The 15,773-nt window shown below is 38.6% G+C and overlaps 1 pseudogene; it reads right to left on the bottom strand.

The window, feature by feature from the left end:
- Window positions 1-1,002: 1,002 nt before the first annotated feature.
- Window positions 1,003-2,652, bottom strand: LOC100398594 (ubiquitin carboxyl-terminal hydrolase 12 pseudogene; annotated as a pseudogene).
- Window positions 2,653-15,773: the final 13,121 nt, after the last annotated feature.

The raw sequence follows: 15,773 nt of genomic DNA, 5'->3' as shown, positions 1-15,773 counted from the left end.
TTATTCCAATAACTACATGAACTTTTTAAATAGTTTTTCAATTTTACAAATTTTAAGCTGAATAAAATAACTGATTTAGAAACCATGATAAAAAGACACATATTTAGCCAGAGATATCAGTTTCTCCTGAAAAAGGATATTTACCTCCTCTCATTGTAGTTCTTCTCAAGGTATCTTACTTATTTCAGATAGAATTTAAAATTTACCTTAAAAATAGAAACAAACAAAAGGACTACTTAAACTGACATTAACTAATAAAATATGCTCAAATTTACAGATAGAATCATGGGCACGTCGTACAATTCTTAGACTCTACCAGTTTTATGAAAAACAAAGAAGGAAAAAATTATAATTACAAAGCCAGTCTTTCCCCTGTGGGAAACAAAAAGCCACTTTTGACCAATAGTTCCCTGTATATACATATACTGTATATTATTACAAGCTTCTTCAGAGAAGCAAAACATCTTTGTCTTCCCAACACTGGATTGTGTAGCACGTTAGTTTTTTACATCACGAATGCAACTGCAAGTGTTGGGCCCAAAAGTATTTCTGGTTTACTCTTGAAAAGACCACGGAATATGCTTTTGTACATACTGAACAAATTGTTGCAGTGTGTTCAAGATCATCTCCTTACCAATACAGCACAGGTTCTGATTATTTCTACTGCACCCCCAAGGAATTCAAAGCATTATTGGTGAAACTAATAAAGAGAAAATGTGTGTCAATGACTTCAAGGCTGTTTGATAAGAGGTGCTGGTATCTCTGATTTCTCCTCCTTCTTGTATGGAACTGTACAGACAGCATGATATCTGAGCAAATAAATCAACTACCATAATTGGAAGGGCTTGTCAATCCATCGTCTTTGCTCTATCATGTGCAAAGTGTGCTACTGCCCCCTGAGCTTCCTGCCTTTCTCTTTTCTTGAAAAATCAGTGCTTGATCCTTTCCAAAATAACCAGAGAAGAAATGAGGCAGAAAGTATCTCTTGATCACGGTTCCCCGTCAGTCCCAAGACTTATAGAAAAGGATGTAACCAGACTCAGAGTTCTTTGCGATATCTGATGTCAACCCGTAGAATTCTTCAATAGCTGTACATCTATCTTTTCTACAATGTTGTCATGAAACAACAACAAAAATCATGACTCTTAACATTGCAATGTAATGGCTTTGGTTGGGACCACTTCCATAGTGAACCACAAGAGCAACAAGATTGTACATTCTGTCTGGATTGGTGGCATCACCTGCAGTGTTAAACAGACGAAGTTCTAAAGGAAATACGACCCGGTAAGAGAGTTTAGTGTATCGATGAAGTTGATCCATATATTTAAATCTCTTCAGGTGCAGAGCTAGAATCATGGGCAGTTTCTTAACTTTCATCCGTTTGTGTGCTTCCTCTTTGCTGCGACAGTAATACTTGTATTCACAGTAATACTTGTATTCACTGCATAGAGTTTCCCTGTTGCTGAAACCTTTTAAGCAGTGAGTGATTGATGCATTTTGTTCCAAGTCAACAGAAAGGTCTAAAAAATCTTCATCTTTGCTGCCTGTAGTTTCATAAGTAACACATGTGGTTTCATTAGTTAATGTTCCCTGAAAAATCTCATGAACCCACTTTGGGTCTGGTGCACTGTTATTATTTTCATCATCAATATTACCATTAGGTAAGTGACCATTTTGTTTTTCCTGCTTTCTCTCTTCTTGTAAAATAACAGCAATTGTGTTTAGTAGATAATTTAAGAATTCATGGGATCTTGCTGCATGTCGTTGTCAAAAAGCTCATTTTCTTTCCGTAATCTTGTGATGAACTTCTTGGGAGGTATTACTCCAACCTTTTTCTTCTGAGCGGCTGTGCTATGGAAGAGATCTGCTAAGCATGTAAGAAGGTTCTCCATTTTCCTAGGTTGACCCTTATATGGAAGAACTTTTTCCCGAAATGGACGACAAAAATAAAGTGCTTGAAGAACTGAATTGCAGTAGCAAGTGTTCCCAAAATTGACTCGTCCAAAATAGTGCTCATTGACTGGAAACTGTTCTGGACCAATCTTTTTCTCTAATGCCGGAGCTTGGGCTCTCGTGGTACAGATGGAGGAGAATTTGGAGACTGGCATTAGCATTTCCAACCACCCAGCACCGTCTTCCACCCAATCACAGTGGCGGCGGCGGGCGTGGGAGGGGAGCTGGGCCTCCAGGTGGCACCGCAGCCCACAGGCAAACCCGAAGCTGCCACAGACCCACGCACCGAGCCTGCTGGGCCGCCACTGTCACCATCACCGCCGGCGCTCAGGGACTCCCCGCCTGGGCGCCAGCCCCCAAGTCAAGACTTTAAGTTGAATGATTGAATGCTGAATGAATATCCGCTACATATATATGAAAAAACCAAATCAATTGGAAATTTTTTAAAAATCAAATGACCGACTTCAAATTTGTTATATACCCTTTAAGGACTTGTGTTTTATCAAAGAAAGTTACTATGATAACACCATTCTAGAAAATTAGAAATCCATCAATATTATACACAAAGTTACCAAATAACTAATCATTTTCAAAAGTTTAAAAGATAATTCGTTTTTTATACCTAATCACTTTTATTTTAGAAACAGGAATTATACAACATCTCCACACGTATAGGCACATTAAATATCACTTTGCCATGATAGCTCAGCATACCTCTCAGTTCTTAACACTATTCTATGAGGAAAACAAAATGCCATTTTATCCAAATTAACACGCTTCAAACATATTTTAGCATATGTGAGAATAAAGCAATTATGAATCAGTAGCAAAGTTGTAAAGGTAGAAGTAGCAACGATCAGCTGAGTAGATGTCATCCACATTTGTTTAGTACCTTTATAAAACAAGAGCATGCTAACCGGCCAGGCACAGTGGTTCACACCTGTAATCCCAGCATTTTGGGAGACCGAGGCAAAAGGATCACTTGAGGTCAGGAGTTCAAGACCAGCCTGGTATACTTGGTGAAACCTGTCTCTACCAAAAATACAAAAACTAGCCAGGCATGGTAAGGGAGACCCGTGGGGATCGCTCCCGTGAGAGGCCCCTAGGAAATGGGCCTCGCCATATGGTGAGCTTGAGCCCGGACACAAATCCCTGGTTGGGGGAGTTGAGCTGAGGAAAAGCAGGAACTGAGAGAGGGACTATATTATTCTAAATAATTAACAGACATTACTTTATGGATATGAGGACTTGGGAGGTGTTGTGTCCACTTTCGGCTTGTTATGGTTTATTGCTTGATTGTGTTCATTTTGGAACCTTGTTACCTTCATTGTAAAATATTAACTTAAGTATTTACAGTTGCTAACTTACTTACCATAACTTACTGGGTGTAACTGTAACTTACTTACCATAACTTACTGGGCGTAACTGTATCTTACTTACCATAACTTACTGGGCTTAACTGTAACTTACTTACCATAACTTACTTACAATTGTTAATTACTTACTGGTCATAACTTACTTACCATAACTTACTGGCCGTAACTGACTTACTGGGCTTAACTTACTGGGCGTAACTTAGTGGGCATAAGTTGCTTACTGTAACTTAAGTAGGCTGATCTGGCATAAACAACATTAACTTCAGAAAAGTACATAATGGAACATATTGCAAAAATAAAATTGCTGCATGGGCATAGTGCATGTAGCCCTCCAGACCTCACTCTTTTCTATCTCCTTTTTTTCCAGTGCACGCTCTCTTCCAGGATTGGGACCCTCTCGCTGGATGAGATTCCTGGTCTCACGTTCAGTTCACAACAGCATGGTGTCAGGTGCCTGTAATTCCAGCTACTCAGGAGGCTGAGGCAGGAGAATCACTTGAACCCAGGAGGCAGAGATCTCAGCTCACTGCAGCCTCCATCACTCAGGCTGAAGCAGTTCTCCAGACTCAGACTGCTGAGTAGGTAGGACTACAGGCATGCAACACCATGCCTGCCTCATTTTTGTAGTTTTTATAGAGAAAGGCTTTCACCATGTTGGCCCCGCTAGTCTCAACCTCCTGACCTCAGATGATCCTCCTGCCTTGGCCTCCTAAAGTGCTGGGATTACAGGTGTGAGCCTCCATGCCTGGCTAATTTTTGTATTTTTGGTAGAGACAACATTGCACCATGTTGGTTGGTTTGGTCTTGGACTCCTGACATCAAATAATTCTCCTGCCTTAGCCTCCAAAAAACTGAGATTACAGGTGTAAGCCACTAGCCCAATCTACTAAGAGATTTTAAAATGGCTATCATAAATATGCAGAGATATAAAGAAAAATATGCAAATACAATGAGTAAAAATGACAGAAATCTCAGGAGACAAACAAAAATTAGAAAATGACAATAGAAGCAGAAAGCATGGCCAGGCATGCTGGCTCATGTCTGTAATCCCAGCAATTTGGGAGACCAAGGCAGGGGTATCAGCTGAGATCAGGATTTCAAAACCAGCCTGGCCAGCATAGTGAAACCGTGTCTCTACTAAGTATACACAAATTAATTGGGTATGGTGGTGGGCACCTGTAATCAGAGCTACTCAGGGGGTTGAGGCAGGAGAATCCCTTGAACCAGGGAATTTGCAGTGAGCTGAAATCATGCCACTGCCCTCTAGCCTGGGTGACAGAGGGAGGATCCATCTCAAAAAACAAACAAACAAACAAACAACAAAAAAAGCAGAAACCCCCAGGTCTTAGAGAAAATTAAATAAACTAAAATTTGCTGCTTTGCAAAGATTGATTAAAACCTAGCTAGGCTAATAAAAACACCCAAAACACAAATTGCTTATAGCACAAATGAAAGAATATTACTGCAGGCCACATATGTACATCAAAATTATAATACACACATTTTGCCAATTAATTTGAAATAACTTTTTGGCCAACAAGCTGGAAAATAAATAAATTTTATTGTAAAAATCAAATTATAAAATAACACAATGGGAAATAGACAATCTAAATGGTCACATATCTGTTGAATAAAATGTAATCAAAAACCTTTCCAAGAAGAAATCGTTGGGTCCTGCTGATTTCACTATTGAATTCTATCAACAAGTAGATAAAGAAAAATGTACACAAACTCTCTACAAAACAGAAGAGTAGGAAACTTTTTTTAATGTATTTTATGAAGTCAGATATAGTGTCAATATAAACACCTGAGAGGCCAGGCATGGTTCCTCATGCCTGTAATTCCAGCACTTTGTGAGGTCCAGGCAGGTGGATCACCTGAGGTCAGAAGTTCGAGAAAACCTGACCAACCCATTGTGAAAGTATGTCTCTGCTAAATACATAAAATTAGCCAGGCATGGTGGCATGGGCCTGTAATCTCAACTACTTGGGAGGCTGAAGCAAGAGAATCCCTTGAACCCAGGAGGCAGAGGTTGTAGTGAGCCATGATTGCACCATGCACTCCAGCCTGGTGACAGAGTGAGATGGTCTCAGAGCAAACAAACAAACAGAAAATAACAACAACAACAACAACAAAAACTCAGCAAAAACAACACAAAAAGAGTAAATTATACATTAGTTTCTGTCACGTGTATAGCTGCAAAAATTATTTTGTACTGCCGTAATATAATTTAATTTTCATTGTACAACTAGTGAGCATGCAAATTAACTTTTCTTAACAACTGAACTACTGAAATAAAAGATAATATTCCATTTGACTATTACCCACTTCCCATTTCCTTTCTTTTTTACTATTTTTATGATTCCAAACATTAAAATAGTACTTTTATATACACAAATGTAGAGGTATTAAATTTAATAACACATTATTAAATTTGTTAAATTTAATGTGTTATTAAATTTGTGTTATTAAAATTATGTGTTATCAAAATTTTTATGTTATTAAAATCCCTGTAAGCTGGGATTACGAGCTGGGTGCGGTGCTTTATGCCTGTAATCCCAGCACTTTGGAAGACTAGATGGGAAGATCACCTAAGGTCAGACGTTATCGACAAGCCTAGCCAACATGGTGAAACCCTGTCTGTACTGAAAATACAAAGAAAATAACTGGGCATGGTGGCAAGTGCCTGTAACCCCAGCCACTTGAGAGGCTGAGGCAGGAGAATCACTTGAACCTGGGAGGCAGAGGTTGCAGTGAGCCAATATTGTGCCATTGCACTCTAGCCTGAGTTACAAAGTGAATCTCCATCTCAAAAAGAAGCAAATGGACAAACAACAACAACAACAACAGAAAACAAATACATTCTGAACTTGCTTTTTTCTACTAAAAATCTCTATATGTGAATTGGCTAGAATTATTGAGGAATAATTTACATGTAATAAAATTCAACAACTTTATGTGCACAATTTTATGAACCTTAAGAGATATTCATCGTAATGTAATCACCATCATGATCACCATACAGAACATTTCTGACATTTCTAAAGCTTTGCATATAAACCCTGTTCAGTCCATCCATAACCCTCACCCCTCAGTCCTGACAACCTCTCATCTGTTTTCAGTTGCTACAGTTTTACATTTTCTACCATTTCATTTATAAGAAATCATAGTGCATAAAGTTTTTGTCTTAATCTTAACAAAACATTACCAAATACAGTTCAGTTGTATATAAAAAGATAATAGATTAAAACAATTGGCATTTATTCCAGAAATCCAAGATTAGTTTAGCACTAAAATCCAATAAATAATAAACTATAAAATATTGAAGGAAGAAATTGAAGAGTACAGCAAAGAAATGATTCCATGTTCATGAATTGAAAGAATTAAGATAATTGAAATGTTCATACCACCAAAAGCAATCTATATATTCAACTCAATCACTATTAAAATACTAATGACTGGGTATATATCCAAAAGACTATAAATCGTTCTACTATAAGGACACATGTACACAAATGTTCATTGCAGCACTGTTTACAATAGCAAAGACCTGGAATCAACCCAAATGCCCATTGATAATAGACTGGATTGGAAAAATGTGGCACATATACACCATGGAATATTATGCAGCAATCAGAAATGATGAGTTCGTGTCGTTTGTAGGGACATGGATGAATCTGGAAAACATCATCCTCAGCAAACTGACACAAGAACAGAAAATGAAACACCGCATATTCTCACTCATAGGTGGGTGATGAAAAATGAGAACACATGGACAAAGGGGAGTACTAAACACTGGGGTCTATTGGGGGGAAAAGGGGAGGGCCAGTGGGAGGGGGAGGTGGGGAGGGATAGCCTGGGGAGAAATGCCAAATGTGGGTGAAGGGGAGAAGAAAAGCAAAGCACACTGCCATGTGTGTACCTACGCAACTGTCTTGCATGCTCTGCTCATGTACCCCAAAACCTATAATCCAATAAAAAATTAAAAAAAAAAGTAATAATAATAAAAAAAATAATAATAAATAAAAAATAAAAAAAAAGGAGATGCATACTTAAGCCTGAGCAAACAGAGCAGCAGTGTCCAGCTCCAGTGAGGCCCACCAAGATAAACATGGACCCCCACCTTCCACCCTCACTGTGGGTTTCTTCAGGAAAGAGGTGGGAAGGGCCTGGGCAGGACACGGGGCAGGCCCTTGGGTCTGGTCCAAAACAAACACAAACATGAACGGGGAGTTCATAAGGTTATAGCTCAAAGCTATCTTGTATTTGGTAGGAGTCACCTAAAATACTAATGACATTCTCCACTGAAACAGAAACAATATTCTAAAATTTGCATGTAGCCACAAGAGACCCAGAATAGTCTAAGAAATGCTGAGTATTCTGGATACTCTGAAGAAATCACTTTACTTGACTTCAAATTATAATACAGAGCTACAAGAACCATAACAGCACGGTACTGGCATGAAAACAAACACATAGACCAATGGGACAGACTACAAAACCCAGAAATAAAGTCAGAAATGTACCGTGAACTCATTTTTGACAAAGGTGATAAGAGCATACAGTGAAGGAAAGAAGAGTCTTTGATAAATGGTACTAGGAAAACTAAATATCCATATGTAGAAGAATGAAAACAGACTCCTATATCTCACCATATATAAAAATCAAATAAAGTGGATTAAAGACATAAATCTAAGTCATGAAATGATAAACTAACTAAAAGGAAATGTAAGGAAAATTCTCCAAGACATTGACCTGGGCAAATATTTTTTGGATAATGTCCCACAAGCACAGGAAACCAAAGCAAAAATGGATGAATAGGATCATATCAAATTTTAAAACTTCCACACAGTAAAGAATGCAATCAACAATGTGTGAAGAAAACCACTGAATGCAAGAAAATATTTGCTAAGTATCCACCTGATAGGAATTATTAGCCAGAATTTGTAAGAAACTCAAATAGATCAATAGGAAAATATATAATAATCCAACTTAAAAACTGACACATGATCGGAATAGACATTTCCCAAAAGAAGACACACAAATGGAAAGGAGATACATAAAAAAGTGTTCAGCATCCACTACTGGCCGTTAAAGAAATTCCAATCAAACCTATAATGATACATTATTTCACTTGAGTTAAAGTGGTTTTTACCCAAAAGACAGGCAATAACAAATGCTGGTGAGAATGTAGGGGAAAATAAGAACCCTCTTACACTGTGGATGGGAATGTGAATTATTACAGATAACAATATGAATGTCCCTCAAAAAACTAAATAGAACTGCCATATGATCCAGCAATCCCACTGCTAGGCATATACCCAAAAGTAATAAATTAGTACATGGAAGAGATATCTATACTCCCGTGCTTATTGCATCACTATTCACAATAGCCAAGATTTGGAAGCAACCTAAATGTCCATCCACAGACGAATGGACAAAGAAAATGTGGTAGATACACACAATGGAGTACTATTCAGCCATCAAAAAGAATGAGATCCTGTCATTTTTAACAACATGGATCAAATCAAACACCATGTTAAGTGAAAAAAGCAAGGCACAGAAAGACAAACTTTATATGTCTTCACTTACTTGTGGGAGCTAAAAACTAAAACAATTGAACTCACAGAGACAGCCAGTGGAAGGACGGTTACCAGAGGCTAAGAAGGGTAGCAGGGGTGGTAAGCAGATAGTTAATCAGTACAAGGATATAGTTAGATAGAATGACTAAGGCTAAGTATTTGATAGTACAACAGGGTGACTATCGTCAACAATAAATTGCACATTTTAGAAAAATGAAGAGAACAATTGAAATGTTTCTGACAGAAAAAAATGACAAAAACTTAAGGTAGTGGATACCCAGTTTATCCTGTTATGATTAGTACACATTGTACACCTATATCAAAATATTTTATGTGCCCCATAAATATATAGACCTACTATATTTATTTGGTCTATAGACCAAATAAAAATTAAAAATTAAAAGCTGAGCATGGTGGCTCATGCCTGTAATTAAAGAATTTTTGAGGCTGAGGCTGGAAAATCACTTGCGCTGAGGAGTTTGAGACCAGTCAAGGCAATATAGTGAAATCCTGTCTCTACTGAAAATAAAAATTAAAAAAAAATAGGTGGTTGTGGCGGTGCATGCTCATAGTCATAGCTTTTCTGGAGGCTGAGGTGAGAGGATCACTTATTCCCAGGCATTAGAGGTTGCAGTGAGCTATGATTGTGCCACAGCACTGCAGCCTGGGTAACAGTAAAAATCTGTCTCAAAATAAATTAAACATTTAATAAACATATTTTACCATGTTAATAGTATAAATGAAAATCACCATATGACTGACAAAACAAATAAAACATATTATTTTAACAAATTAAATTAAACATTCATTTGTGATTTTTAAAATCTATTAGTAAAATAAGAATTAAAGAGAACTTCCTCAATCTGATAAGAACTATCGTACAAAAAAAGTTAAATCTAACATTATTCTTACTAGTAAACATCTGATTGCTTTCCTCACAAGACTGAAAATAAAGCAGAGAGGTCAGCTCTTGCCATTTTTATACATTGTACTGGAGGTTCCTTCTTTTTTATCTTTTTAGAAGGAGTTTCACTTTTGTTTCCCATGCTGGAGTGCAACGATGTGATCCAGACTCACCAAAACCTGTGCCTTCTAGGTTCAAGTGATTCTCCTGCCTCAGTATCCCAAGTAGATGAAATTGTGGGTGCCCATCACCATGCCCAGCTAATTTTGTGATCCTCTTATTATTTGAACCTATATGAGTATCTACTCTGTCTTACTAATTTTGTTTTAAATATGAGATTTAAAAGAAAAGAGGACTTTTTGCTGTAGAACGAAAGCTAGAGGTTTTTACCAGGACTAATATTAACACGAGATTGATTGAGGTCTTTTTGCTGTAGAACCTACAGGTTTTATCAGCAGTGAACCTGTTGGTTGCCAGGGATTGCACGGAGCTAAGGAGTTTGGAGGGTGGCTGGATGCAGGCCAGCTGGTGGGTAGTGACACCAGGGTGGGGGATTGGGGCAGTTGGCACTTGGCTGCACCCTTCTGGCTCCTCAGGCAGTAATTCCTGAAGGAGGCCTGGACTCTGGCACAGGCCCTCCTGGGGTCACAGGTGTGATCTGCCTGGGCTTGGCTTTCTTGGCGGTTCTCAGCTGCATGCCTGCACATCCGTCTCAGGCTTGGATTGGCACCAGAGAACTTCTGAGACACCGTGTCCACCTGATCTGCCCCCACAGGAGGCCACTTCCAGGTGTTGCTACCTCAGCTGCACACTGGGCTCGCCTCTCTGCGGTTTTTCCATCCATGTCCTGACAGCAGTGTTGAGAAGCAGGAGTCCCTGAGCTTGGAGATCACTGCAGGGCCCCGTGGTTGGTGGCCCATATCAAAAGGGGGCAGTCAGCTCATTGAGCTGGAGGATGTTCTGCTGACACCCTCCCCGAAGGTCTCAGGTATGTTTTTGTGGTCCAGTGACCCCCACCACACCTCACCAAACTGAATCTCCAGTTGCATGGGACCCGATCCCTAACCACTCCATCTGATCCAGAATCCAATGGGAAGAGCAGTCCCCAGTGCCCACCTCATGGTCTGGAGCACACTCCTCCTCCACCCGAACCAAAGAGGAAAGCTGGCTCAAGGCGGTACTGAGGTCAGGACTGTTGGGGTACAGTGCTGCGTGTTGCATGTAGCCCACTTCCCAGAGCTGCCCCTGGCACCGCCTCCACCCTGCACCTGGGCGGCAGCTGCTGGACAGTGCCAACCTTGTGGCTCCCCAGCTGGGCATGCAAATGCACATGTGCAATAGCCTGTCCCAGGCGCCAGTACTGAGTCAGGGTCCCGTCACAGTGACAACCACCATTACCTGAGGAAGGTCTCAGCGGCTTAGCAAAGCAGGGGCTCTCTGTGGCAGTGCCTTGACATTTGGCAATGGCCCTCCCTCTCTGTGGGATTATGACATGGTCCCAAGATTTTAGGAATCCGGCAGGCTGAACCAGGCTGAGAGAAGGTCTAAAGGGGCTTCAAGGATGCTCAGGGCGATCCCCAAGGATTCCCACGATGTTTCAGGCCTGCCCAGACAGTGTGAAGGTGCTCCTCCCTGAAAGCCATTCTGGCTGGCATTTCTAGGTACAGCCTACCTGCCTGTGGTGGTGCTGCTCTTTCCACAAGGGGCTTCCCGGCGGAGAGCAGAACCCTGCAGCATCAGGAGCTGCCTGGCAGTGTGTTTCCGTGTGAGTGTTGGATGTCTCCGTGAGTCTTCCTGTGTGAGTTTGTGAGTGCGTGTATGCGTGTATCTTTCTGAGTGTGTTGATGAGTGTGAGCCTGTGTGTGTGTGTGGGTGCAACATGCTGACATGAGTGTGGCCAGTGCCATCCAGTGCGGTTTCTCTGTAGTCCACCTACCTTCTGGTGCGGATCTGCCATTGGCTCATCTTGGGTGCTGCGGGGTCGTTCTTTGTTTTGCTGCTGGTTTCTAAAGCCTCAGTGTAGTGGCTTTAGAATTAGTCACTTTGTGATTGCTTACCAAAACAAATATGTGAAATGCTTCTCTCTGATGAAATAAAGAAAGTTGAAAATATAGCCCAGGTAGATTTTAAGTTTTGTTTTGTGTCCTAATCCCCTGTCCCTCCCGAGGCCAGTCACTCCTCAAGAAGGAAGACAGGTGCAACACACCTAAAATCAAACTCCTCCAAGGGCCCTTGGTTCTGCGGCACATTGAGGGCTGGAGGGACCCTAGACTTGCCATTTTCAAAACACCTTGTGGGGCTACACTGGTGTCCTCAAACTTATTTGTATTTCATCTACTTAGGATTCTTGTTAAAACACAGGTTGCAATTCGTCTGTCAGAATGAGTCTGAAATTCTGTATTTATTGGAGGCACTCAGGGGTTGCCAGTGATTTTGTGTCATGATTGACATTGTGAAGAGCAAGTCTCAGTCTTTTTCTTTTGAAGTAAGAAGTGTTGACTTAGGACCTGCATTTAAAGGCCTTTTCTGGATAGAGTCTTCATTGTTCTTCCTAATCACTTTTGTATTATCACTGAAACACAGATTGGCAATATAAACAGAAACAGAGAGTTCATTAGTTTACTCCTTTAGAATGGCTAATTTAGTTGAATCTTGAATATCTAGGGATAGATTATGTGGTATGAGTTTGCCATGGTGAGAAATAACAGTGTGCTTGGTATCATGAAGAATTGAAATATAAGTAATGTAAGAAGACATGAATATATTTATATTATAATGTAATTCTCTTTAGCATTACTTGATATCAACTCTAACTTGGGAATGTTCCTCAATCTCAGCTGTCCCAGTAATTTTTGAGAGTAACACCTGCTTTCTATTCCAGTCTCTAAGGAACAGCAGTTGGCATATGGAAATTACAAAATCTACACAGAGGCTGTGCTCTGATTGGTGGAGGTTTCTAACATATTGGCTGCAAATGCTCATGTAGTTAGAGCTCTTTTCAACGTTTGAATGAATTCTTTAAAATGGTAGATGTATTCCGAAATATGGGATGTGAATTTTAGTTAAGTTAGTTTAAAAATGACCTTTTATATGAAATTTTAATTGGTTTTACGTTAACTGGGAATTAAGATATGTGAGACCTTTTCCTTCTCTTTTGCTTGTCTAAAACTTATTTATCTACATAAACATGAATGAAAATGCACACATGTGGGCAAATGATGTGCTTAGTATAATCCCATGTTTAGCATTTCACCTATTGAAGTCATACTCGATAATTTCTGAAAACTTAAACTCTCTGAGTAAATCACAATTATGCTACGCAACTGTCTTGCATGCTCTGCTCATGTACCCCACAACCTAAAATCCAATAAAAAATTTTAAAAAATCACAATTTTGTTCAATTATGAAATGTTGAGATAAACCTTTAAAATAATTTTGTAGAATTGATTTATTCTATCACATATATGTTTATTTACAAGTAAAGTACTATAAAGTATACTGAATTGGTTACCTTTTATTTCCTGCAGTATAAATGGGAATAAAATGCAGGGTTCCAATATAGTATTGATGAAAAATAGCTAAGTATTCAAGTACCTAACTTAAGCAATAATGTTTAGCAGAGGACATTTATTTTTTCATTAGTTAAGTATTAGATCTATGCATATATTTTTTCCAAAGAACCAGAGGAGGAAAAAAATGCTTTGATTCTGAGGAAGAAAAACATGAGATTGGAATAAATTAAACATTTTGACACAGTGTTCAGTTTGAGAAATGTGCTTGCTTAAAATTGTTTTTCTCACCTCCTTATTTTGTTTAGTTATGTTTTATTTGATCATCCCTTGTATGGCAGGAAAGAGTTCCTAGAGAGAGAAGACAAAGGCAGTCTGTGCTGAAAAAAGAGCAAAGGCTGAAGATTGAAGAACTCAATATGCAACTATACAAGGGAACTGGAAACAAGGAAAATTTTGTCAGGTATGTTGGATGCTAAAACCTTGTCTGAGGTGTTAAGTTTCCTTGTTTGTTATTTTCTCCTCACAAAACAAATGTAACAATATTTGCAAGGTAGGCCCTTGCTGAAAATATTATGTAGTGGAAACAGTACTTCAGAAACAAATTTTGTCCACTTATTAAACTCCCACACATTGTTATACTTTGGATGTAGATGTAAAAAAGAGTGATAATCTGACACAGGGAATTGTTTTTTTCTTGGCAAGGAATGTTGACAGAGGTCTTCCTTTAGAGGCTATAAAAGTGATTTGGTCTAAACACATTGTACTAAGATTATAATGTTTTATGTCAAAACAATAAAATTACTAAGCTCCATTAGCATATTCTCAACAGTGAAAGGGATAAGCAATGGTGAGAAGACAGAAATTTTATAGACAAGAACATACTTAGCACTTTGTGATTGCTTACCAAAACAAATATGTGAAATGCTTCTCTCTGATCAAATAAAGAAAGTTGAAAAATATTCCTGGTATATTTTATGTTTTGTTTTGTTTTTCTTTCTTTCTTGGTCTGGTATGTTTTTCTTTTAATGAGTTATACTGCAAATCGGGAGTCTTAGCTGATGTGTTTCATTGGCTCTTCTCTACAGTCCAGAAGAAATTGATCTAAACTCTGGTTGGGATGGGAGAGTGAGTGGGTGAACAGAAAGAGAGCTAATTTAAAAGAAGCATTAGAGTTTCCAAGGACCATGGCACAAAGATTCTTAGGTTTGTTACAGGGACTTTTTAAGAGAACCCATTCTGATTTCTTTCAAATAATTGCCTTCTTCTAAAGACCTGTTAAATTAACTGAGGATAAAGCAAATATATTAGTGTTTTTACATTTTAAAATATTTACTTTAAAAATTAAATATTTACTTAAAAAATTAACTATTGATTTTGGAAAGAATACACATATTGATAAATCAAATATATTTGTGATTTTAAAATTTTAGGTATTTACTTCCAAATCATGTAATCTCTCTTGGTTATTAAGAATATACTTTGTCTTAGTTTCTCAAAGAATGGCATGAAATCTTAAATTTTACGATTTTTTTTTCATACCACCAATGTGAAAGATCAAGTAAAAATTATAGCAGAGAAAGACAAAGTCCTTCATCAAATCTAAGAAAATTTAGAGTAATTGGCTAATGTTTCTGAGGTAGTTTATGTTGAATGACTTGGCAGCTATCACGAAGGTGAATATCCTATATTCTAAAATATAGGATAAAGTATTAAGTAGTTTCAAGTTCAGGACTAGATGGGAATATTTTTGACTACAGTATAAGTTTTGCAGTAAGTCAAAAATCAAATCCCAGCCATAAACCTACTACAATGGAGTAAATAAAGCATTTAGAATAAAGAAAAACAAATAACAATCTTCTATAATGAACAAAAATTAAATTCTGGAAAATTGCTTTGGGGTTGAGGATGGAGTTGAGGATTATGATTAATAGGAAAGAGTAGTTAAAAACTTAGCGAGCTTGTGATCCTCTTATCATTGATTTGAAACTATACGTATTTGAAACTTTATGAGTATCTATTGTGTTGTACTACTTTTCTTTTAAATATGAGATTGATTGAGGACTTTTTGCTGTAGAACTAAACCTATGTTTTTATCAAGACTAATACTTTTTAAAATATGAGATTGATTGAGGTCTTTTTGCTGTAGGACCTACAGGTTTTATCAGCAGTGAACCAGTTAGTTGCCAGGGAGTTCAGTTATCTAAGGGCACTGGGGAGTGGCTTGGTGCAGGTCAGGTGGTGGGTAGCCATCTCAGTGTTGGGATTGGGCCCTTTGTACTTTTCTGGATCCTCCTGGCTCCTCTGGCGGTAACCCCCTGAAGAAGGCTTGAACTGCAGCACAGGCCTTCCTGTGATCACAAGTGCAATCTGCTTCTGCTTTGCTCCCTTGGGGGTTCTCAGCGGCATGCCTGGACATTTGTCTCAGGTTTTGATTCATCCTAGAAAA

This window comes from Callithrix jacchus, chromosome 16 (assembly GCF_049354715.1).
Source record: "Callithrix jacchus isolate 240 chromosome 16, calJac240_pri, whole genome shotgun sequence".
Classification (NCBI taxonomy): domain Eukaryota; kingdom Metazoa; phylum Chordata; class Mammalia; order Primates; family Cebidae; genus Callithrix; species Callithrix jacchus.
This window is presented reverse-complemented; position numbering and strand designations above follow the sequence as displayed.